We start from the raw sequence: 27,263 nt of genomic DNA, 5'->3' as shown, positions 1-27,263 counted from the left end.
CCACTTTTTCACTGTCAGTCAGCAATAGAGATGCTCTATACAGCAACAGAAATGCGGGTGAGAAGGGTTATTATTACATCTTGTGTACCAAATCCATTTGTATTACTATAATAGGAGATTAAGGAATAATTTTAAGTATATAGTAAGGGAAAAAGGGGTTGGGCAGCAGTCACGTGTCTAGCCTAAGGACTTAGGTCACTAGATACCTGGCCTGGTCTAGGTAATTTTTAAAGGAACATTGTCAAGTGCTTTCAGCAACACAAGCAATTTAATTGGATGCAATGGTATTTCTTCTGCTACTTAGTACTACCCAGAGGTAGGAAGACCCACAAGAGCACAGGTGAGGGGCTGACTCATATTTATACCTTTTAATGCAAGCAGGTGCTTCTTTCTTTACCCACCTGTACAATAGATTTTGCCAAAGATGCTGAAAGTAGACAGTCATTATTGGTCTGAAATGCTCATCACTTTGAGTATCTCCTCTGAATCCCAGCAGGTCTGCCAGGCAGATTTACCAATCAAATAATTTCATTTTGTAACTGGGATATAGATTTTCTTACTATAAAGCTATTGGGTTCGCAATTCCCACTTAATTTCTTGACATCAGAACATACAGCTTCATAAATTATGAGTGTGGTCAAACTAAGATAATACTTTAAATACATTTGTAATTAAACAGGTCTATCTTGAGACTCTGATTTCTGTTTCTACTGAAAATATTTAATTGTCTTTATAATTTATTACACCTCAACATGGAATTTTGTCCTTAGCTACCAGCATTTGTCATCTTAGTCTTAAGTACACTTGCTACGTATTTGTATTTAAAGGTGGTGGTAGTTCATGCCAGTTGATACTTGTATGGATTCTAGCAAACCTGGGTTTGCTGCGGGAGTTATGGGGCTGCTCCAACACCACCTTGCTTGGTGTACTAGCCCCAGTATGCCTGCACCTGTGCCAATGGCAATTTTGAGATGCATCTATCCCCACTATTTTTATATATAAAACTAGAAGGAAGAGATTGCATTTTTCATGCTAGTTTGGAGGGTTCTCCTCACAAAGCCAAGAGAAAGTGTTCTATGAGTTTGTATGGTTGTCTGCAAAGAGATTCATTGGAATGGGTTAGGATGTCACCCATTACAGAACAAAGGGATGAAGCCAGTGAAATGCTGCAACTATGTCTGTAAGTACAGCAGAGGAGACTAGTCTCAGACTACCCCCGAAGTGTTCAGTTGGTGTGAACTTACATCAGGCACCATCCCAGGGCAGTTTGAAATCACTTCTGTGTGATTCCCAGTGATTTAAGGAGCCAGATTTACCACTGCTGTTCACTCCAAAGCACAGTGCTAGATCAGTTAATCTAAACAAGTAGAAATAAAGTTATTCACCTTATAAAAATTAAGTACTTACAGGAAATGGAAAATATATGAACGGCTGTGTTAAGGTCACAGTGACCACACTGCGTTTCCCTACATATGCTACAAGTTGCTGTATAGGTAAACCTTCTCAGGAGACAGGAATGGTCAAAAATACAGTGGTTCAAGCAAATAACAGTCTAAAGCTGAGCGTGCTTTTTTGCCAATTTACTATTTCATCATAATATGAGTATCTAGCAGGTAATTATTTAATTGAAGAGGAGGCATTAAAAAGGATGACAGAGAGGAACATGTTATTTCTGATACTACTTGGATTAATTGAATCTTATTCACATGTTTTTTAATTTGTGCCCATTCTAGCTAACATGGAATACGCCACAGTTCCTATCGGTAGTTCAGGATATGCAACAATCAGCTTCTCAGGGTTGATCAAGTCAGCCTTATCCTAGAGATAAGTACTTGAGTGTGTATGTTACAAACCAACTTATTCACATTTTGGTTTTAAAACGTAAATACATCTACCATCCATTAAGTTGAAGATATGTAAAAATAACATAAATCACCAATAACTAACACTAATATATTTACCATTTACCATAATGCATTACAGTGTTAGTTAAGGTAAAAGACAGCGTTCAAGATCTGTACAGCCACCTTGTTGTATATTGCCGTCTACATATTATACTATGTTTCAATGATTTATTGCACTCTCCATAATTTACACTGCCTCATATATCAACAGAGTATGAGGGTAGAACAATGACAATTTAAAAATAATAACAGTAATAGTTTTCTGAAAAGTCAATCTTTTTTCCCATAACTGGAATTTTCATGATCTTCCATCTTTCCTCACAGCAACAGCATCAGATCTTCTTTTTTGTCATTTAAAATTCAATTTAATGTAAATATAATATGTCACTATTTTTAGAGAAAAGATGAAGATGTGTCCTCATAGATAACTACCAACTGATTTATTTCAGTAATATGTATGGCTTATACAACCCTTGCAAACTGTTGCCAAAACAAACAATAAGATGTATTATCAAAACTAACCATGTGCTATTGAAAAGGCCCCATTTCCATCTCCCATTCAATGCAGCAATATCACTCAACTCTCTCACAAGGTTGCAGAGGCCAGCTTATAAAAGGAAGCTTAAATAGATCCCAGGAGTTCACCCAAGTTTATTAATGTTTATTAATGTTCACAGTTCTAGGTCCCTTCATTTAACAAAGAAATTACATCAAAACATATGCTCCTACTTAAACTATAGCTTGAATCCAAGAAAGGCTCTTAAAGCCTCGTAAATGTGACCTTCTAATGGAAGAATTTATGTCTGCATGTGTCTATACGTCAAAATACAATTTTAAAAGAAATCCATGCCAATTATTCTCATTATTTTACTAGTATATTTACCTATACAGAGTAACCTTCAAAATGAGTCTTAAAATTCTTGAAAAAGTCTGAATATTTTTAACTTTGTTTTAAAAGAATGAGACATACATTTTCAGAAATGTCTTATTTTAACCGTCTCCTGTTTTAGATACCTGAAGCTCTGCATTTCGGGAAGTATTGAGTGTTCCCTTTTTGAAAATCAGGTCCTATTTAGATGTTCCCAGTTCTTTGGCACAGTAACATATTTCTGAGCAAAGTGTCATATGCGCAGTCCATAACAGTGTTATCAGCTGGCATTCTGAGAGCAGAATTTGTTGTACCATGTTCCTAAATAATACGTTGTCTTTTGGCTTATCTGAGACCTATAACTAGAAAAAATTGCCTTTACTCCCCATGAGAAAGGACTACAATATACTGCTCTTGGCAGACAATTAGTAAGTCTGCATCCACGTATGAGAATAATATCACGATACATCAACAGTTAAACAAAGATAGCCATTTAAGCATCAGTTCACAGTCAAACTGAAGTATGCAACAAATGTGCCTTCAGAGATGTTGAGTATTACCTGCTAATACTTTCGGATATATATCTCCCTTCATTCCCCAAACTCTGATTAAAAATAGAGAGCTACATATTACAGTAAAACTGCAATGAGAAGTTTGGGGATAAAGGATTCTCCTGACAGGCAGAGCAAAAATACAAAGCTATTAATAAAACATGTCCTATGCTAGGTATTAGGTCCTGCGTGTTTATCATCACCTCCTTTATAAATGTTTGTCAGGGGATTTCCAGACTCTTTGTACATCTCTTTGCAACAGTTCTTCAGTGAATAATGAGATTTTTATTCCATATCCTAAATAAACACTAAGCAGCATCGAATAGTAACTTTGAATACTGTGCCTATCTGACCATTGCCTTTGATATGTACTTTAGAAACTGGCTATATCTATGTGCCTGGCTGCCCTTAAAAAGATGCCAGCTCTAGTTCACATAAAACTTCACTTCCAGACCTCTAACTTTCTCTAAATACTAATGACAGATGCCTGGTGTACCACTTTTTCTGGGGATGACCAAGGCTGTCCAAACTTAGATTCTCAGCAAGAGCATTTCTTCATTGCACTTTTCTATGAGAAAACACCAACCTAGGAAATTAAAATAATCAAAACAAATTATTCTTCTAAAATTCAGCTATTGCTTTCCCTAATTTCTAATTGACCCAAACCTTCAGATTCACCTCCGGAGATTTCCCAGAGCTTTGCTTATTTTTTTCACTGTTCAGATTCCATCGTTATAACTACAGACAGATATTTCTCTTTGCCCATCCAGGCAAAACTAAACCTAAAAATGTCAAGGTTATACAGTTCCAAAACTTTCTTTGCATTGCTGGAGCCAGGTCTCTGATGGTGAACAGCAGCTGGTCATTCACTCACACTACACTAGCGTAAAAACAGCCGAACTTAACAAAGTCAGTAATCTCTGAGAACACAACACATAGAAATGAGTCAAGTGTAAAAAAACGTAACTGGAAAACCAATCTAATGTGTGAAACAGGAAGAGAACAGGATTTATGTCCTACAAATTAAGAGTCCTTAGATCTCTTTGAAACAAGTACATAAGCAAATAGGATATCATTGCTCTGGAGACTCTTTTCTGTTGTGTATGGGAAATGGTGCTGGCTGGCTAGGAGTAGAGTGCAGGTAAACTGGGAGCAATATTGTTATCAGCACAAACAAAACCAAAATCTGCCATTTGCAAGAGTCAAGCATGCAGTAACCCCCCAGCCCAGTCCAGATCTACAGTAATGACTGAAAGGAAAAATCATTTCCAGATTACATATAGACATAACTGTATCATTGATATGAAGCCGCTAAAGTAAAAAGAGTTGTCTCAAGGGTCCTTCTATTTATTCTTCATAGACCGAATCATTCAACCAACTCAAATACATACTCCCTATAGGGGTCTACCTGTATCTATTTTGACAATAAATCTGCATTGAATAACACTGACAGAATGTAAAAACTCAGGCTGAAAGTTACAGAAACACCTACTGGAGGACTTATTACCAACTGTTATGCAATATGTTACATTGCTATTTTGGCAAAGTAAATTTTTTAAAAAACTTTTTACACAGTTTTATTCTGATTTTTGTTGCTCCACTTTTGTAAGTTCCACCATAAAACATAAACAGACTGGATTCTTTTGTGGGGGTTTCCTTGTGGTATGGCTACAGCATTGTTTTCTAAATGAAAAAGGAAGAAACATCATAGGACTGTATCCAAAACATTTGAATATATCACATCTGAAACATGAAATTATAACATTATTCAGCATTACAGTGTAAATTTGGAAGGTCAAAACACTCCTGACTCCTAAATTCTCACCTATTGCAAATTCACTGAACACAATAGGAAATGACCATTCAGCAGACATCAGCACCCAAAAGTCATAAGCCAGCAGAGTTCGACGTCATTGAGTATGCTAGTATATCCCTTTACAATAAAGATGTTTCATGGACAAGCTGTTCTTTCAAGAAATCAAGATTTTGGTTCATTCAGTACCCAACACTTTAATCCATTACTGCAATATTAAAGACAAAGGTGGTGCGTATGTTTACCAGAATATCACATCAGGGATGTGGGTGGGCAGTGGGGCTAAATGCTGTGACCATGACTGTCTATAAAAAAGCGAATTGGTTGGTAGAGTTAATCTGTGTTTATACCAGCCCTTTATCAACTGGTTATAGACTGCTGAAAGACAAAACTTTATGATTAGAGCAACTTAACAACATGACCTTAGCCAGTATCATATTGCTGCAGTTCCAGTAACAAAAACATTCTTTTCTTTATTCCCAAATGCTATAGTAGTATTCCCTGTGCTCAGCTGTGTTCAAGGAGATGCTGCACAAGGACAGTTTGCAATGCCACAGTGGCAGCTCCCACCAACTGCCAAGTAAGAAGCTTTGATCAGATCTGGTCTGTACTTTAAGCTTCCAAAGTTGTTCTTTCTGCTTCCCAGAAGAGGTCTTTCAAATTAAAAATAAAAAAAAAAAGCCACAATAATATTGTGGGCTTTGGAAAGAGTTCTGCCTCATTTAGAAAGCTGTTGTGGTAAGAAATCTCAAAGGCTGAAATGGTGGTAAAAATACGACTGAGCCTCAGGGCTCCAGAACAGGAGGTGCTGAGTAGGAACCTTCCTTATCTACAGCATAAGAGCAAAGAAGAATGCATTTTAAATCAAAGGAGTAACAGATTGGTTTAGACGAGGTGGATAGTGTTGCCTACATGACTGTATTTTTTCCAGTTATAAAGATTGATATTTTCTTCCTTTTTTTATAATGACACACAAGTCTTTCTTACTAAAAATGTACCTGTTTCTGAGTTCTGCCACAGTTACATTCTGATTTGCCGTTATATGGTTGTAGCATCTGGATATCTTTATTAACTCTCCTTTATCAAATCAGTTATAAAAGAAAATTATCTTCTTCAAGACTAGATTTGTAGAAATCAGTATGAGTGGGATTGATGGGAGAGGTGGTGATATAACTGGACTCATGTTGTTACCATGCTTGATGCCAGTGTTTGCTAAACAGAAGTCTTTGGCCAATAGCAAACTGGCTTAAAAGCGACCTAGAAAAGACATCAGCAATGTTAAAACTCATGATTTTCATATCAGCCTCGATTTGCAGCATCTGCTGTGCAGTATACACAAGGCTGGAATTCTGTATTACTCAACCCTGTACTCAGTGATCAAGCCATTACCAGAAACTGCTCCCCTTTAACTTGACAGGAGATTCCTTTCATATAAGGCTTCTTCCATCACTATCCAGATTGGGGTTCTGCACCTTTACCCAATAAAGAGGAAGAAGCCTTTCACATACTGAGGAGGGGCACAACCTGCAATAGTGTGCTGCATGGGCAAAGGACAGGCAGCACCTGTCTTTGGAGCTTTAAGATGGTCAAACACAGCAAACTGAGGCAGAGGTCACATAGGTCTTGGCCTTCAACTGACTTGAAAGCATTTGCAGATGCTTGACAACCTCCTGCCCCAGAGCTTTATGAGCAAACTGTACTTTTATTCCTTCCCAGCAGGCGACTGAGCCCCCTCAGCTCCTGAGACACTGTTACTGTAAATACAAGTAGTGAGAATCTTAAGACTCTTCTAACTGTATTAAAACCTTCAGAGTGATAAAATAACTATTTCCTATAAATTCCCAAACTGTAAAACAAATAATAGTAAGTCTTAAACATATGTTCTACACTGTATTGCAAAGTCCTATAGTCAGGAACAGCTTAGAAACTTCAAGCACACTGAAATTTAACAGAGGTGAAGCTCCTAAGTCACTTAGACAAGTTTAATTTAGACAGTTTCACGTAATGCTAAGTGGAGCAATGCCTTCCCTAATCTTACTGGGGTGAGGTGTGACTGGCACTGGAAAGAATGGTGTCCTGACAGCTGATCTAGGCAAAGAGGCTGCAGTCAGCTGAGGTGAGGAAGAGCGATCCTCTTCACTGGTATAGAAAAGCCTCATCAGAATACTGTACTCCATTGCTGCATTCTGTTCTGCACATAGAGAAGAGCATGAGATATTACATCTCCTTACAGAGTAAGGAGTAAAGGCATCTTAGTTCTCTTTTTTCACCCTCACATCGGCGCACAAGGATTATCCCTCCTGAAACATAGCTAGTCCTTGAGCTGCTCAGAATGTAACAGCTAAAAGCATGTGTTCATATCTTCAGATGATCCATAATTCAGTACTTATAAATTATTATGAACCTTCTTGTTTCAGTTGTGTTCCTTTGAACACCTTTTCCTTTCACCATTTGTCAAGAGGAAAGAGAGTCAGTTTAGAAAAGGAGATTTAATTAAACGTTTTGTTTTGGCCTTGGCGCAATCTCTCTTCTACAACTGTGTTCCTTTGGGTCATATTTCCTCTAGAGTCCTGGAAAACAGTTTAGTGAAAGTGAAGGATCTGTTGATTTACTATTGAAAATGAAACATCAGCCTAAGTATATCATCAAGTGTAATTTGCAAGTGACCACAACATAAAGACAAACAGTTCAATTAAAGGCAGTATATTTTTAAGCACTGTTATATTACTGTGCACTCTGTCCTGTTTATTATTTTGTTTTTAGAATACTCATAATCAGTCTAACTGGTATTCCCTCTCAGTAACAGAAATAGCTCCAATAAACAAAGCTGCTCTGTTTCCAGGGTCATATTCCTCTTTAGCCATAGTACAGTAAGTATTTTAAATCATCCTGCAATAAACACTCCTGTTGGGAGCCAATTTCAGCCAGACCTCTTCAGGTCACTAAGTTCCTTTTAACCCAGACACATATTCAACAGAGATCATGCTGTCTTTGCCTGTAAAATCTTTTAAATTTTAACAAAACCCTCTGAAATGCAGAAACACCTGTAATTTCATGTAACAAGTCTAACAACTAACACCGCAGTTATCTTTAAATTACTACTGTCCTTAGTTGGCCAGCTATCAGCACCTGTGAACATCTAAAGGACAGCATTTTGCCTAGCATCTTTTATACCAACGATAGTTTGAATGTTCCTGCACTAACAAACACTAATTGCATATACATGAGACATTGCTGACTCCCCAGGCTCCCCCCAGCATTAGGATATTACTGATTTATGCGCAGACTCTTAAGTCACAAAATCTACATTGCTGTTTAAAAGGTAAGTCTCGCAGTTGCAAAGAACACCTTGAAAATTATTCAAAAGAAACTAAACTAACAGGGAAGCTTTTGTGTGAGCTCATGGACAGTCTAAAACAACAGCTCAAAGAAAACACTGTCCCATGATTATCAGAGGAGCGTTATCTTCAAGACACACAGTTCTGCTGATAAACTCCATCCTTGCTCCCACAGTACTCCAGGTACAACAGAAAAATAGTACGTTAGGGTTGACTTAGGGAACTGCATGGCTGTCAGTCACTCGGTCCACTAGTAGACAGGTAACAAGTGATCCAGAAAGGCAGAGGACGAGGCAGAGTTTTAGCTTCAGCTATAAGACATTTAACCACTATAAATAACTATCAGCATTTTCAAATTTGGTCAAGCACATTAGAGATCATTGTGATTAAGTATTTGAGTAATTTGCACAGTAATCTATTGATTACTTGTGACATAGGTCACAGAAAGCAATAAGATCAGATTCTGGTTTATCACTTCATTCCCTTTGATCTCCCATAGTAGCACAGACTAAAATATTGGTTTAGATCCTTGTTAAAGATCTTTTTTATACAGAAATATTGCTAGATGTGGTACTTGCCCTTTGCCCCGTGGTATTGGCCACCAGTTCTGGATTTGTGGGTGTGTATACCTATACTGCATATGTAGTATCTACAAGAAGTAAGAAATGGTCTGGTGCTCCTCACAAAAGACATACTAGAGAAATGCATTCTGTTTCAAACCCTGAGATGTTCAGCATCACACATGAAACTACCTGTGAGCAAAGAAAACACTTCTTGGGGCACACCCACACTGAAAGGGTTAATATAATAGCTGCTTTTATTATAGTAGCTAGAGCATGATTAGCCTGGTAAATGCTATAAATCAAGCAGCAGTATGAAACTGGACATTAAATGTATTGGCTGTTATTATAAAAAGAGAAATTGGATAATTTCCTTTCATTTCTATCTCAAAATGAGAAATCATCCAGGTAATGAATCTCAGTGATCTCCTGAAATGCCTGTCATTTATTTGCAAGGTACTTTTCTGCTAAGATAAGGTGTGCATTTGATCTTTCAGAGTTATTCAACGTAGCATTTTGCCTGAATGATACTAAACAAGGTTTATAAATATTCATGCTTGATAACAAAATAAAAGACCAAAATACAGAGGACTTGGGCTTTCTGACTGTGAAAGGCAGTGCTGGGCAGCTGTTGAATGGAAGATTTTGGATTGCAACTGTGACTTGTGCATGACATGTACCTGACTCTTGCTGTGACCTCTATTGGTCTTTATCGGCCAAAGGGGTCTAATTTTGGGCACAGTCTCCTAACAGCAGACAGCTAAATCCCACCTCACATACCTTGTATTTCTAGCTCCGCATGGCTATTGAAAAGAGAAAAGGAAGGAAGACATGAAAGATACACTTTTATTGCTAGAATACTTGGTACAGGAGAGAGGGAAAATTACACAGCAATAAGAAAGATTCATGCCTTTCAGTTTACTAGGAATAAACGACAGGATAATTTTTAAACATGCCAAACCCCCAGAATAACTAATACATATTTCCAGAAAATTATAAATAAACCTATAGCAAGAAATAGAATCCATGCAGCCAGATTTCTGTCAATTAAAATATTTGTTTTCTTATCTTTTAAAATACTGTTCATTTCCTTCCATTTCACGCAATCACTTTTTTCTTCCATTAAAACGTGCCTCTGTATCATGCAAAGGGTAGCTGCTATGCAGCAGCCAACATGATGTAGTTGTTCAGACTACAAATAAGGAATCAAACCAACCCATCTGGAAATACTGCTAGGGAACATCTTGATTACCTGGGATTTTAGAACAAAACTAGTGCTTTATTTCTTTCTACCAAAACATGCCAAATTAATTTGGACATCTATCTCTAACTAGGCCTCCAAAATTAAATTTGTGCCAGCATAAAACCAGTTGACTTCAAGCATATGCCAAAACTGTGGTCTTTGAGGGTAAGTAGAAAGTAGAGAAAAACAATCTGAGCCTTTAAAAGTTTGAGATAAATGTCATATGAAATCCTGGCTCTAGAAAAAATAATGATCACATTTGCTGAGATGAACCTTCTACCCCTACTTTGTAGGTATTGATCAAGATAACTCTTAACTCTCTGTGTTATTGATCAGGTACTGTTGCTTTTTGCAAAATAATTGCTCTGGAAACTCACTTAACTTTCCTGCTTTGAGAACTGTGTAATACTGTCAGTTGGCCCAAAAAATAGAAGAGTATGAAATTAATATGTTCTTCACATTTGTTAGTTTATTTAATTTCCAAAGCCTGTATGTTCATTCTTCTCACAGTTGCTTGACAAAGAATATTGGAATCTCTTCAGCAAGAAAATATGAAATTAATGTTTCATTTTGAAGGGATGAAAGTTTTCATCATGACTGAAAATATCATTTCAGTCTGCAAAAAACAAAATTTCTCAGCCTTTCTGTTTTTTTAAAACTTTCCTGTGGTTTTCCTTTCTGCTATCAAATATTTCACATAGTGCAAGAACATTTAATTCCATTTTTTAACTATACATGAAGTGCGGGGGGAGTAAAACGTATCTTTTGTCTTCCAGAAAGAAAAAAGGTGCTAACTGGGAAGTGAATTAGGCCTTAATGGTCTTGTACAGTATATGGACTGTGATGTAAATATTCTTGTAAATTGAAATTAATAAAAGCATGTGTTGGTATAACTGGGTATATCTGGGCTTGCAGAGGAACTTAATGACAGAAGAGAACTGTGTGACTTCAATTTTCATGAAACTTTCAACTTTCCTGAAACTGCCCCTGAAATTCTGAACTTTCTGTTCTTTTTTAAAATGTAGAGTGGAAGGAAAACTCTGGCACCCTTGATAACAAACCTATCAAATTGTTCCAGAATTAGTTGAATGTGAAAGGTTAATTAAGGCAGATATTAAATAACCTAGGCTCTGTAGAGCAGTGTGGGCATTTAGCATTTAGTAAACAGCTAATTACACTATAATACAGGCTTTTTGTAGAGAATTATCAGTGCAGAAACAGCCCAACAGTGATTTGCTCGTCAGTACATCTATGAGATTTAAATGAGAAAATTACCTCTTATCTCAGCAAGAAGTACTTGGATTTCAAAGCACTTAAAAATACATCAGTTTCTGCATTTTTTACTTCAAAGAGACAGCATTTTGTTACATAATGATAAAAAACCATATAAAGGAATCTTGAAACTGTACATAAAATTCTAGGTTTATAAATGCAAGATATGTTCTATGTAAACAGATATACAGGACAACTGTTTGTATAAAAGTTTATACATAAAAGTGCTATTTATTTAAAATACCCCAAACAGGAATCCTAAAAATCCATGCTAATCCTAAAACCCCTGATCTAATCTTACAAGCAGACAAGGTTTTGTATGCTCTGACCTTGAAACGTCCCAGTTGCCTTTGCTATTCCCTTATCTGCAGGCATTAAGCCTGGTCAGAAATCACAATATAGGTTCGGGTAGTCTGCCTGAAACTCTTGAGTCTTGACCAGCCCCTGAGCTTTTCTAATCTCCAGCCAAAGGAAATCCTACGAATGCTGTCACAGCCTCTATTTTCATTTTAGACACAGCAAAAGAGACCCTGTTGTCCGTCCTGCTTGCTGCACCAACTAGTGGCATGGACTAGATGGTTTGCTTCCTCTGCTTCATTCAATTCATAAATATTTCTTCCACCTTTCCAGAGAAACTCCAGGCCAAACTTCACCAGTTCTGCACACGTATGCATATGTATCCATGAGATGAGGAAAGCAGAGAAGTCAGAAAATAATTTTACTTAACTGAACCAGAAAACAAGACAAAATTATTCAGTAGACTAGTAGTTAATGTGTTCGCTAAACAGGTTTTAGGTCCTGTCCAAATAAAGTGTTTCTGTTTCATGTAAAATGAGTCATCAACTACAATACAGTAATCTGCATAAGATTTGCATAAGAATGCATAAGAATAAAAGCATAAGATCAGAATCCAGGTCTTCCAGTACCCTACTCGGTAGTCTACAGAAGAATGATTGTTCACATGCTTTCTGACCTAGTGGCCCTTACATATACATATATTTGAATTTACTCCAGATCAAGCTTTTAAAAAAAGACCAAAAATCATTATTTGTCCCTCCTGAAATCAGTAGGACTACATGATTATCCATCAACCTGACTGTCCTTTATTGATCTGAAGATCTCAGGCTTTGTGTGACTAGCTCCCATTTTAAATGGGCATCATCTGAGCTCCTTAGTGCTTATGTTCCTTTTGAAACTAATGCTTGGGCATGGCTTTATGTTTCACCAATTCTGTAAGTATTAAGAAAACTCAGCCTGTAAAATGAGTTGCCAATTCCAATTCAATTGCCATCTCTTTGTTTACTGACCAAGAGTGGCTTTATTTCCTTCTTTCACATCTTCAGAAATACCGTTTTAATGCTTTTACATTGATAAGTAATAAAATCATCCATTCACCCAACTTAATCCCAAAAGGCAGTCTGCAGCCTCCATCCTTTCTTATTTATGCTCAGCACAATACTAGAAAAAGAAACATTGTATTGAATTATTGAACTCTCTATCAGAGCATTTCTTTGTATTACCCTATCCCTTTGAAATCTAAGTCATAACGGCTGTCTGCCATTTTACTACCACATGGAAATCTGAATTATAAACAAGTGATAAATTCTCCAATTTAGATTAAGCAAATGTCACAGCTTTCAGTCCAGGTTATTGCATATACTTCAATGTGTGTTACATAAGAGAAAGAACATGCATGTTCTGGAAAGGAGCGGTGATACATTTAAAATGTAAAATCAATCTTTTCTGAGTTTCACAGTGTCTCTTGCCTTCCCAGTTTTGTCTTTCAGATAGCAAGCTCCCTGGGGTATTCTCTACCACACACTGAGCTGTACTAAGCTAAACAGAATGTCAGCAATCATCCTAACAAAAAACTGCACAAAATCCTTTTTAAAAAGCTTAATTCATTGATGATTTTGTCAATAAGTGTTCTCTCTCAACAACAGGAAAAGTTACATTACATAGGTTTTTTTTAAAAAAACGAACAGCTTTAATGGTTTACAGCTCAGCTCTTGCATACATACTCTCTGGATCCCAATGTTATACCTCAAACAAGACAACTCCTTTAGCTTCAAGATGTACTGTCTCACAGTATTTACCAATTCATTAGGGTGCAGGGCATCTACAAGAAGGGCAGGAAGGAGGATCTGGGGAACTACAGCCCTGCCAGCCTGACCTCAGTGCTGGTGAAGGTTATGGGGCAGATCACCCTGAGTACCATCAGATGGGACCTGCAGGACAACCAGGGGATCAGGCCTAGCCAGCAGTGATTTATGAAAGGCAAGTCCTGCTTGACAAACCCATCACCTAGTGGGTGAGGGAAAGGCTGTGGATGTTGTCTACCTGGACCTTAGTAAAGCTTCTGATGCCATCTCCCACAGCATTCTACTGGAGAAACTGGCTGCTCATGGCTTGGATGGGTGTACCCTTTGCTGGGTAAAAATCTGGCTGGGTGGCTGAGGCCAAAGAGTGGTGGTGAATGGAGTCACATCCAGCTGGTGGCTGGTCACAAGTGGTGTCCCCAGGGCTCAGTACTGGGGCCAGTTCTGTTTAGTATCTTTGTCAATGATTTGGAAAAGAGGATCAAGTGCACCCCCAGTAGGTTTGCAGGCAACACCAAGTCGGTCAAGCATATTGATCTGCTGGAGGGCAGGCAGGCTCTGCAGAGGGATCTGGACAGGCTGGATCCATGAACTGAGGCCAACTGTATGAGGTCCAACAAGGCTCAGTGCCGGGTCCTGCGCTGGGGTCACACCAGCCCCACACAGCGCTACAGGCTGGGGCAGAGCGGCTGGGAAGTGCCTGGTGGGAAAGGGCCCGGGGTGCTGGGTGACAGCTGGCTGGGCATGAGCCAGCAGAGTGCCCAGGTGGCCAAGAAGGCCAACAGCATCCTGGCTTGTATCCGAAACAGTGTGGCCAGCGGGACCAGGGCAGTGACTGTCCCCCTGCACTGGGCACTGGTGAGGCCGCACCTCGAATCCTGGGTTCAGTTCTGGGCCCCTCGCTGCAGGAGGGACGTAGAGGGGCTGGAGCGTGTCCAGAGACGGGCAGCGGGGCTGGGGAAGGGGCTGGAGCACAAGTCTGATGGGGAGCGGCTGAGGGAACTGGGGGGGGGGGGGGGTTGTCTGGAGAGGAGGGGGCTCAGGGGGGACCTTGTTGCTCTCTACACCTACCTGACAGGTGCTGTAGGCAGGTGGGGGTCGGTCTCTCATCCCAAATAAACAAGCAATAGAACAAGAGAAAATGGCCTCGGGTTGTGACAGGGGAGGTTTAAACTGGATATTAGGAAAAATTTCTTCACTGGAAGGGTTATCAAGTGCTGGAACAGGCTGTCCAGGGAGGTCATGGAGTCATCATTACAGCGGGTATTTAAAAAGGCATGTAGACGTGGCAGTTAGGGACATGGTTTAGCGGTGATCTTGGCAGTGGTTGGTTAACAGTTGGACTCAGTGTCCTCAAATGTCTTTCCAACCTAAACAAGTCCATGATTCTATGTAGAATTTTAAGCATTAGGCTCGCCTTCCAGCTATAAGGTTTTCTTGCTCCATTCAGTAAGTTTGAAGCCAGTGTCAAAGCATCGCATATTTACAAATACACTGACAGAACTTTCACATATGCCTGAAGCCACTAGCCACAGAGAATTACTTAGAGCCCCAGGGAAGCTGAGTGGCAATGAATAAATGGGGACAGATCCTCAGCTGGTGCAAGCTGTCATAATAACATTCATTTATTTTCTTGGCCTGTAGGCAGAAGTATAATATGCTTTGGGGATCCCTGATTGAGGCAATTTCTCACTCTGCTTTCTCACTTTGCCTCTGCATTATCTTGTGCAAGCTATTGCTTTCATTGTCATCACTGCTTGAATTCAGGTATTGGCTCATAGCTGCTACGTACAGTAGTTTATTTTTACATGAAAGCAAAAAACACACTGGGAATGGAGTCTGTTTCTTACCATGATGCAGTAAAGACCTTCCAACACACTGTAAAACAACACAAGAAGCATAAATAAAACTATGGATCTTTATAGTACAGTCCCTATCTCATCCTCTTTATGTTCAAGCTGTATATGATTATAAGGAGAAGAAGAAAAAAATTACTATTACCCCCCCCCCAAAGAAGCTTTGATGATCTCCAAATACTCTTACAAAAGATAAAAGCTTTAATTAATTACATTAATTAAAAAGAAACTGTTTTATCAGCCTTAACTACAGTGTCACAGTTAATACACACTATTCAACAAGGGGGTAATTAACGCTCTTCCTAGGTGCTCATAAAAGGCTTGCGAAGACTGGTGCAGGCAGCATAAAAATCTCAAAACGGGACATGTCTAGGAGAGAGCCCTCAGCAAACCAGAAAAGATTCCCAATTTGGTTCATTGCCAAAAAAAAAAGATTAGAAAATTTTTTACTTGAGGTGGATTGAATTAGCAGAACCAAGAGGTTTATAGCCACAGTTGAGTTCCTGACACAAAAGGGGCAAGCTAGCACTGATATTTGAAACCTTTGCCTTCCCAGAATAATCACAAATGCAAAATAAGTGCCTAATATTTCCTAAATTCTTCTGAATATGTAACATAATGCAAATGTATGTATATAAGTTGAATTTCACCAATGTTAAAGTGCTAGACCTGGGTTTCTGGATCATTTACATTCCACTTGAGCTCTTATTCTCTTCAAATGAGTAAATCTATTACCACATCATGCATATTTAAAAATGCGCGACTACTAAATTCGAGAGTAAAAAAACCAAGCATAACATTTGTATTTAGTGTATTTTCTGAACTCTGGAAAGGGACTTTACATACTGTGAAATAAGAACAGTTCCTATAGTTCTGGACAAATGCAGCAACTAAGGTAGAAGTATCTATCTTTGTTGCTGTTGTTGTGCAGGTAAAACTCTCCTGCAAACTGAAAAGAAAAAAAAAAACAACTGTAACATTCTGTCAAAGCTATATACTGCTCCATGATCACTGCGTGAATAGCAGAACTTACACTATTGTGATGGCATCTGGTCCAAGTTTGCCAGCTACACTAGAAAATAAATTTTCCCTCTGGAACTTCTGTAGTACAACGAGTTAGAGGGTGTCTGTGAGCATGCACACACGCACATTTATATAATTAATAGTTTTTGCATCGTCTAGCATTGTAAACAGTGCAACTACAGATCAGTATCTGTTTTTGAGATGTGACGTTTTTACTTGAACAGCCTAAATATTATTTGAAACAGCCACATGAGATCTAAATATATTGCCTAAAACTGGTAACGATAGCTATGTGTCTGAAGGAAGGGTTATATTGCAAAAGCAAATTTTAAATGAACTGAGATCTATACTGTCTAAACTAAACAGTACAATTATCAGACCAAGATTATAGCGAAATAAAAATATTCATGAATTAAAAACAACATGGAATGAGATGAGCATTAGATGATGAAGGGGAGCATACTTTTCCAGCATTTCCATATAACCATTCTCTGTCAAAAAGACCATTACGCTTTGATATTTACTGTATCAGGAGCATATAATCCATGTAGGGTGGGGTTTTTTGGTAGAGTAACAAAACTAATAAAGTTGGTGTCTTTTTGAGTCATTTTTTAATTCTTTGATGTTGAGAAGCAAACTGTTGTAAAAGAAATGAAAAGTTAAATTTTCCATTAAGCAGTGTTTTAGAACAGTCTTCAGAAATGGCACTACTGTTTATCCTGCTGTATTTAAAGTGGTTTTAGAGTGTTTTGACATGAATGTGCAGAGGTGTTTCGCTGCCATTAAAACTGAAAGCTGAAATATTAAAACAAAAAAGTGTTCTGCACACATCAGACAATGAAAACTTAGGCAAAACTCTTCCATTTTAGTACCAAACATTTCACTCCAGACTGGGACTTCTCCCTGGATTCTCCCTTTACAAAGCTTGATTTGTAATTTCAGATGTAAAAAGAAGGTGAATGCCCAGAGCTGGCAAAATATAGTGAATATGCATCTGATCTGAAAATAGATAACTAAAATAAAAGCAATATTAAGTTTCATAGCAGATTTTTTTTCTATATTTATATGACTAAGTTACAGTGGACCGGGCACTCGCTGTCCTACAATATTTATTTCTAGATGAGGAAACATGAAAAAATCTTTCCAATGCTTACTCAGATTACTAATTGCAATGTATCTGCTTACGAATGTAGTGACTCAACTCTAAAGGCCATTGTGTTCAATGGTTAAAACCATTTCAAGAATTCAGAAACATCTTTTTGATTTACCCTTTGATAAAACAATTGTACAGCAGATCTTTGAAGGTATATTTTCCAATATACCATATACATGTTTTATACAGCCTTGGGTCAATCAATCCATAGAAGTCCTTACTATCATTTCCTGGTGTTCTGAGTATTTCAGACAGAACTTATGTGAACATATTTCAAACGGGGAATTAAATATGACTTTAAGCAATGCAGCTGATTTACAAACTGCTTGTGAAAAGCGCAGCCTAAATGGAAAGATCAGTGACAGCTTGCATGCAAGCTACCTTGTCACCAGTTCCCAGCAGCAAAGCTGGTAGCATTTACTCAGTGTGTTTTGGTCACAGCGTACATTTAGCTTGACCAGCATTACTCTTCTCTTCCAACGGCTGTGCACAGAATTGCTCCCAGTACCAGCTTTATATGATACGTTTCAAATGTTGATGAGAAAGATAAAGATATGTTTTTCTCCATGTTGCGAGCCCAGGGAACTCAGAGTTGGTCATCTCATTATTTCGACTGATGCCTCAGGAGCATTTAATGTTTTACTTTGGATTAATCACATTAGCAATAATGCAAGCCATCTACAATGGCCTGGGCTTCTTTCCAAAGCTGTGCTGTGTATGTTCAAGGAAAATAAAGGAACAGGCACCTAAAGTGATTCAGAGGACAAACACTTTACTGCTCTAAAAATCATTGACATAATTCACTGGAGGGAACTGTTATTTCTGAGCCAGGAATTAACTAGCCTCATCTGTAGGAAATTGTCAAAATACATCTGAGCGCAGTTTCTTTTCCTCATGCAGATCTTTTGTAAAATCAGTTCTCATTTTTCCTGGCTGGCAAAGCTCATTAGTAGTCTAAGAAAGATGCCAGCAAAATAGCCTAATTCCTGATTATATTTTTTTTTCCTGAAAGCTGTATTAATCTCCATAGAGTTCATGAAAGTAGCAATTAGGACATTGGCTATGTGCAAAAAATTATACTTCTTGTAACGCAGTGCCATTTCTGTCTTTCTGCATTAACTGAAAATGTATTTTTAATAATTTTCCGGGGGAGGGGGGGGGGGGGCAGAGGGTGGTGTTTATTAATACAGTTTCAGAATTACGTACTGAGCATTTGATCTACAGACTTTGTCATAGTATAGAGAGGGGTATGGTAATAATACTGAATTTTTTAAAGCATGTGGAGACTGATCAATATTGTGTTTGGTGTACTGCCTCTTACTGAAAGGATGATACAGAGATGCATTTATGTATCTGTACCTCTCCATTTTGCAGTGTCTTCAGTTAAAGCAAACAAAAAGCACCTGCCATCACCATTAGCTCCTTCCCTCTATATGCTTTTTTTTTTTTTTTCCTTTCCAAAACAGTTACAGTGTAAAGAGTTTGGATGGAAGGTATCACAGTCATCTCATGACAACCTTTCCAGCCCATGCTGTGATCCAGTAATATTTCAAAAGCTCAACTTAGTTGGGATTTACTGGGTTGGCACTCAAAAGAAATAACCTTATTATTACCAAAAGAGGTACTAAATCCCATCCTTTCTTCTAAGTCAATGCTGCACCAAAGCTATAATGTGATATCAAGGAATCCTGTTATTCTACAAGTCCCACCTCTCATCAGAGACATAAAACTCAGGTGAGAACTAAATAGAAAAATGCAGCCATACTGAGAAAGTGGTAACTGCACTGTATATCCCAGCTACTATCATGCACATTCCTTATGTCTAAGCTTCTCTTGCAGTTTTAGTTATTCAAATTACATTATTTTTCATGTTTTATTATTTTTCAGTTTCTCTAATCACAATGTCGTATTTTTGAGTGATGTGACCTTGGAGCCACATTTCTCCAAAGATGCCTGGATTGAACTGAATCCGAACAGATTTTTTTCAATGTAGAACAAACCAAATTTTTTATAATTTTGTAATATTTTAGTATTAAAGATTCTACTATAGTGTAAGAGTTTCATTTTAGGAGGCTTCTGGTAGCAATAGAGTTATCCCACATTTCAGATTTGCTGAGGGTTCGTGTTTTTCTCTGTAGCTGAGATGGAAAATGAAAATTTAGGAGGATTACAGTCCTTTCAAGCTTTCCCACGCTTTGCCCGTAAATCTATGTCTGATTGCCTACAAGTAATCACATACTTGTTCAATAAGTAAAGAGAGTAACTGAGAAGGGCCGTGAATATTAACTAACTACCGCCATGTAATCTTATCACACTGTTCTGGACTTTCTGCTCTTCTTGCTTTGCAAAGTAAGAGGGAATTTAGAGACAGAATTTAAATGCTTGAAAAGCAGGCAGTAAAGCGCTTACCTTACTCTATAGATCTCAGGTTTTATGTAAAAGAGCTCCATGAAGCTAGCTATTTCTTTCACTAAGAAAACAGCAAATGACAGCAGTACCAGGAAGCGCCATTCACCAGTCGATCTGTTAGTGAAATATACATTGGATGAGTCATGCAGTACAATGATAAGTGGAAAATTAAGATGACCATCACATCCCCGTATAGCTCAGGAATGCTGAGAGATGGCAAAAGTATTAAGGAAAGGCTCTTTGGAAACACGCACAGCTGGTTTAACTGTGCTCCTTTTAAAGTCAGTGACACCAGTGCCTTTGGCTGGAATGGGAGTGGTTGGGCTCGTGCAGAGCACCTTGCGGAAACCGCCCCTCGCACCGCAATTCGGAGTCTGCACAAAAACCATTTTCCTTAGAAAAAGGAAGGATGAAAAAAACCTGCTCTTTTAGGGCAGGGGAGGGGAACAGCTGACGCACAAGCACAACACACAATCCAGTCCTTACTAAGGAACAGAGAATAGAGCAAAGCTTTGCCAAACTGCTGGAAGGATCTGAACATTGCCAGATTCCTAGAAAAAAAGAGTTGCGTACAAGATACTTGTTTTTCAGATAAGAATATAAAAAAGGGGAAAGAGTAGTGGAGTTTTCCATATACATTAGAACAAAAGGTTTATTAATTTAAGTTTGGACCACTAAAAATACCATTTTATGAAAGACTTTTCTTCTCCCTAAGGCAGGAGTAGAAAAATAAAACATGCAAGTGAATCGTTACTTGGCAAAGCAGAGCAATAAACTGCAAGGTAGAAGGTGATAGCTGAATTACATACCATGGTGCAATGAAAGATACAGGAACAACGTATGACTATAAACATATGTAAGAAAACCTAAAATAAAGGGAAAACAAAAAATGAAGGGGGAAGAGGGAGTGTTTCCCAGAAGAAACATCAGTACCGAAAAGAAGCAAGCTAGTGCTGATCAGCTGAGTCCTGAGTGGATGTTTAACATTGCTGCCAAGGGTCTGTGGATTTCACTAGTTTGTCTATTAGCCACACATTGAAGATATTTAATTTGGCAATTCCTGTGAAGTCCAAGAAAACAGGTCTAGAGAAAGGAGAGAAATCAAATTTCTCATGCACTCATTTAGTATCAGATGCAAGAAGCAACTGTGAGTTTGGATCCCTAAAGATTGCACACATGTACACATGAATGTAAAATGGCCTTGCCCTACATTTTTCAGAATCAAGCATTAAAATGGGAATCACACGTAGCCCACTGCCTGAATACGAAAAAGTCCTGAACTGACTTGTAGCAATGTGCTGCGAGTTAGATCTGCTTAGCTATAAGTAGTATGCCATTAGGGCAAAGTAAGTGTGCAGGGCAGGTTTGGCAGAGGCAGTAGCTGCTATTTTTTCAGTTTGGCATGGAACTGAATGTAATTCATGTAACTACTGAGTCTGTGGGCATAAACAACACAACTTGCATTTCGCATCCAGGTAGATTTGGTAATCTTCGGTGTAACAAGCCTGAGCGTCACAATGAACAGTACAACACCTCTTATTATAGACTAAGAATCTGCTGTAATGATCTTTCCTTAAATCTGAAAGCAAGTCTCAATTCTTACATTGTTACCACACAAAACTTGCAGCCAACCTTCACACTGATTTTATTCCAATTCTATTCACATGCTCTGATACCACTACAAATGATCATTTCTAAAAATTCCACATAAGTTAAATGACCTCCTTTTAGTTGACTTTGGTTCTTATTTTTAAGCAAGGGGCCTGATTCCTGACTACAAGTATATTCACATAGCATAATGACATTCATAATCTACTGCATGTGCCAGAAGCTTTATAGGGATGTAAATCACTGCTGCTCAGAACTCCTGAGCTGGAGTGCCATGCTGTCATGATTGTAAGATGCCCGATATTCTGTTCACCCATACAGATGTACCTTGTTACTTCAAAGTGACCAAACTGTTTTAGCCCTGCCCCACCCCAATATCAAGATAAAACAGGATTAACAGAATAGAGAATCAATACCAGGTATCTAAAGATCAAGTTCATTGTAAGTTCAAAAGTCAAACTATGGCACACATCTCTTATTCTCGTGATTCTACAGGTTTAAAATTATACTTTTCATCCTATTTCAGTATGTTATGTGTATAAGATAGAAACCATTAGCCACATGACAAACTGCTGTCATAGCCATTTCGGAAGCATCATTTACCTGATAATTTATTTTAGCCCTTTTCAGCATGAAATTAAACTGATTTGTTCTTTCTGCTGTGAGACAGAAGTGATTATTCCTGCCTTAAACAAAACTGTTTTCATTTATTAACAAAATCAGCTTGAACTGAACTTTGAATATCTATACTCATGCCATAATTCTCCATGAGATTTGTGTCAATCAAAATATCATACTATAACAAAAGCAGATGTTTTTGACAGCATCAGTCCACAGCAATATAATATGTAGCAGCAATATAGCAATCTAGAAGCAAAGGCTGATTTTAGGTGTCAGTTTGTTAGGAATACACATCACACTTACTGCTTCACAGACAAGAATAATGGCCTGAGCAATCATTATTTATCCTGAAGTTTTTTTAATTTCGATTGTAAAGATATATTATAGATGAAGAAACAGACTTTTTTGGATTTTACTCATGTTTCTAGTCTTTACCGTTAATAATTCTGTACTGAATGCAATACGCTGGTGATGGATAGCTACAAGCTTCAGATTTATTCATGCAAAAATATTCAAGACTCCTGTTGCAAATGCTGTTTAATGGCCATCTTTGAAAATGGGCTATAAATCACTTACTCAAAAAAACCTTTCCTGGTATGTGCAGTTTTTGAGATACAAGCTGAGGCTTAAAGGCTGTTTTAGTTACAATGAGACAGCCAGTGGCAGGCTGAGGCAATGGCACTGAGAAGATGAGTTCTTCCAGTAAAATCTTTCACAATCAAAAAAACTAATATTGTCACTAATTATTTTACAGGAGCAGTCCTAGGGCTCTAAAAATCATAGTTCTGCTAAGCTAGATTTTATACAAATGTAATGAAGAATGTGCAGTTACAAGCTAAATGCACCAAACAGATGAGCAATGGCATGGAGGAAGCATTATTATTCTCATTTTATAGCATGAGGCCAGAAAAAGAAAAAGCAGCCAAACTTTTCAGCTCTTGAATTGCCTTTGTTTCCCCACTGATCCAGAGAAGGAAGCAGAAAAGGCATGGCTAATTCAGACCCTTATCTGACAGCTCTGTAATATCACATTCCATCATACACTTAGAGCAGGGAAGACTTATTCGCATTAGAAGACATTTCTCTTGTAAACTTTTCTAAACCTGATGTATTCTTCATTACATCATTAGTTGCACTAAATAATACACATATGAACAACCGTTTCTTGTGGCCTCATTAGTGCTTGAAGTTGAAAGATGTTTGGTACAACAGGACAATAGCAGCAGAACAGTGGTTAGTGCCACTACCCATATCATTCTCAGGCCAGTATTTATGGCACTCACGAGTGGTAGTGTGCAGTCACCTCAGTCTGAGGTGACTGATGAAACCAGGCTTCGCAGTTCTTTGCAGGACACTCTAATTCATCAGTCATTAAATAAAAAGGGGAAGGTATCAACTACATTCTCTTAGGACATGTTTTCATATAAAAGCAGTCCTGGCTGCCTCATCTGGAGCACAGCTAACCAGCATGAGTACACGATTGGTGCAAACTAGACTAGATGGGACTGCAAGCAACGAGCCAGGCTCGGTTCTGCAAATACAGAAAGCCTATACAGGCCCAGAAGCAGAATTTCAGTAATTAGAATTCAGTTTTCAGAGAAATGTCTCTATTTACAGATTTCTTGGCACTTAAATCAACGGAGGGCTGAGAATCACACTTGTAAGTACAGACACCAAAAGTTCTGCTCTCCATGCCTAGATCCTCATGAAGGCATGAGTCTATATGATTTTTCTGTAGCTTCACTGTAGAAAGCAGAGATTTTATCCAACAGTGTTTTCATTGTGGTGATTTGAATTGAAGGAATTAAAAGTTTGCAATGCCTGAATAGTGATTTACTACTCTGTATTCCTATGGAGAGGTTTTGTATTTCTTACTACCGGTTCCCCTGACAATTTGCGATTTAGCTTTCCATCCATTTTCATTTCAAACCACATAAGAAAAGATGTTATCAACTGCTTTGTATTCAGTGACAAATTCCTCCTCTTATTACCAAATGCATTCCGACTGTTGCTAAAAAAAAAAAAAATGATGCACTTGATAGCACACAGGGATTTAAATACAGTCAGCTGTAAAGGGTACTTCTGCAGACTAATGCACAGTTTCTAGCAATACTTAGGCCTAATTGCTAGAGACTGGCTGAAGTCACAAGCTTCACCTCCAGATTTTGAATACAGCAACTTTGAACAATCTCTGAAGCCAGGTTTTGATCCAGCCATTATTAAAAAAAACCAAAAAAACCAAACATCACCTATCACCACCCCAAAAAAAAATCCAAAAAAAAGAAAGAACATCATAGAGCAGCTTTCAGGATTTTTAATTCCTTCGTATCTAGGGAATTTTAATCTAAGACGTTACTAAAACCTATCTAAATACATAGAGTAGATAAACTCCACTGCAATATAGATCTGATTAAAAATCACTGCCTTTGCTTTTATGGAAGAGAAGTCATCCTACGTGTTTAATGTATAGAATAAAGAGATGCACAAATAGAAAGGCAGAAATAAAAGCATACAATATTTAGAGGAGCCAAGAAGAAACAAACAAGGAATGGAAAGCAACCAGGAAAGCAGGATGGAAGGACAGGAGACTGCAAGAAGTAAAACAAGGTAGTGGAAGAAAAGAGACAAAAGTTGACAGCAAGAAAGGAGAAAAAACTTACTAAGAAAATACTTTTCTGACCATCCATTACATTTACTCACAGAAATTGAAAGCTGAGAAGGTTAAGAAGGGGAAAAAGTTTATACAAATATTAACAAGAGTATTTCTTAGAAGCCTTCAAGTAATTTATACAAATTTCAAGTTTGCAAATTCTAGTGGCAATAGCATTAGATCTAGCAGGTCATTTGAGGAAGTCAAGGAGGGAAACGAAGTGCATAACTGTGCTTTATTTCAGTTGTCTTGACTGCCTCATATAATTTGTAATACTTTGTTTTTTCAACATTTGCAATTTAAAAATAGCATTCTAGTTCATGTCAAGTATATTAGAGTTAATTATAGAAGACTCTGATTTTCAATGCTAGGTGCCTGATGTTAGGCTCCCAAGCCTATGTTTGGATATGAAATTATTAGCCTCAATTTCAGGACTGACTGAACTGAGTCTGCTTAATGCATACTTAATAAAATTGCTAATGTTCAAATTATTACAAAAATGTATTGCTATTTTAATGCATTAAAAAAATTTTCCCATAGAATGCAAAGATTGATCTGGTATTTTTCCCAATGGACTTTAAATCGATAGGCAAGATTGTGCTATCCACACTAATTTGTAGTAGCGAAATAATACTGCATGAGAAAAACAGCAATGGCATCTGACCCAGTGTTTTAAACAAGAGCAGAGACCAGACCAAAGGAAAGCATCAGATGCAGTTATGTGGCATCCATGTGGCATAGAAGCCTTATTTTCTTTTTCTTGTATGAAAAATCTAAAACAGAAGCGTGATTTCATTAGAGATTTACTGCTGGTTTTTTCTGGCTGTAAATGTAATAGTACTCCTGTTAAGATTTTCTGTATCTTCATATATGCTATATACTATTGTGTACAGAATAAACAAGGCAAAACAGGTAGCTATCTTTAAATATACGGATTTGAAATTATACATGCAGAGAAGCTTAAGCATACCATGAATTCTGCAAAACTCTGTAAATCCAGATTTTTTTTCTATGCTGGTGGATTGCTGTTGTCAGTGTGATTAGTTCATAGTTATATCACTGTTACTGAAATATCACAAGCAGAAACTCAGGTTCCTCTTGGCCCCATTGCCTACCCTTGTTCACATGTACCATTGCAGTCCTTTTAGTTCCGGGTGAAACATTTTCTGTTGTCTTAGCTTATTCTGTAATAAGCACATCACAACTCCAACACACACAATCAGTCAGAACTGGCAGTTTCTCAACCCCAGTTCAGAACTACATGAAGGCTAAATTACTTCTGTCCCAGGAGACTAATTCTTTGAGGTCAAGTCAAGCTCATTAAGGAGAAGAGTGTGGGGGGAAGTCTGTGATGTATCTTTGCCTTTCAGCTGCACCTATCATGCATAAATTATTTGTATTTATTTTTTTTATTTCCAAAACTGTGCAGACCCTTAACTATTGTACTGCTGGTATTTTTCTGTATTGGCCAAGTAGTGGTGTTAGTGTACAGAGTTAGCTAACAAGCATAGTCTAATAAACAGGGCATGTAATTACATTGAGGAGACTGGGATTCTTTTTCTGATTCTGTCCCATTTTATGAGTTTGGGACCATCACACCTACATTTGTGCCATTGTTTCAGCCTTCATATCCTACTGTACTTACACTGCACACTGCACTACAGGGCTGTCTCACACCGCTTAGTTTTACAATGCTGAGCATAGATAAGGCCCCAGACACCACCATTACATACATGTCAATAGCAAATCCAATGTCAGATACGCGGTTAAACCTCTGTGTAATGTTTCTTTTTCTTTTCCCAGTAAATGTTTCCATTTTAATGAAATTGAAAATACCTAACTTGCTTTACTCCAAACTAATGAATATGTTAGCACCATCAGAAGATTTTTCTAGCAATTTTAAGAACAGGACAAAGAGGAAAAGAAACAGCTATTCATTCTGTCTCCTTGTTGAGTCAGCACTAGGATCATTATTTTTAATAAAAAGGCAGAAATATTTATGCCTGAAGGACTCAGATTTGTTGAAGCTTAAGAGCTATGATAGAAACAAACATTTTCTCTTCCATTCAGTATTTACATATAAAAAACATCCACTCTGCATACAGTTCCTGTCACTGTATCTGACTGAATAACAGTGTATGGATAATATTTTACAGGAAAGAATGCTGAGGTATGTAACTATTAATATTAAATATGAATCTGAAATCTGTTTTGATGCTTTCTTACCAAAAGCAAAAATATACTCATGGAAGACTGCCAGAAGAACAGTAAAGTGGCCTTAAATGAATATCTAGT

The 27,263-nt window shown here is 37.8% G+C and overlaps 1 protein-coding gene across 5 annotated transcripts in view; it reads left to right on the top strand.

Moving 5' to 3' along the window:
• Window positions 1-27,263, top strand: part of SLC9A9 (solute carrier family 9 member A9) — a 213,233-nt gene that overhangs the window by 121,918 nt on the left and 64,052 nt on the right. The window lies entirely within an intron of this gene.

This window comes from Falco cherrug, chromosome 11, assembly GCF_023634085.1.
Source record: "Falco cherrug isolate bFalChe1 chromosome 11, bFalChe1.pri, whole genome shotgun sequence".
Taxonomy (NCBI): Eukaryota; Metazoa; Chordata; class Aves; order Falconiformes; family Falconidae; genus Falco; species Falco cherrug.
Note: the sequence above shows the minus strand (reverse complement) of the source record. Positions and strands in the feature narration are given on the sequence as shown.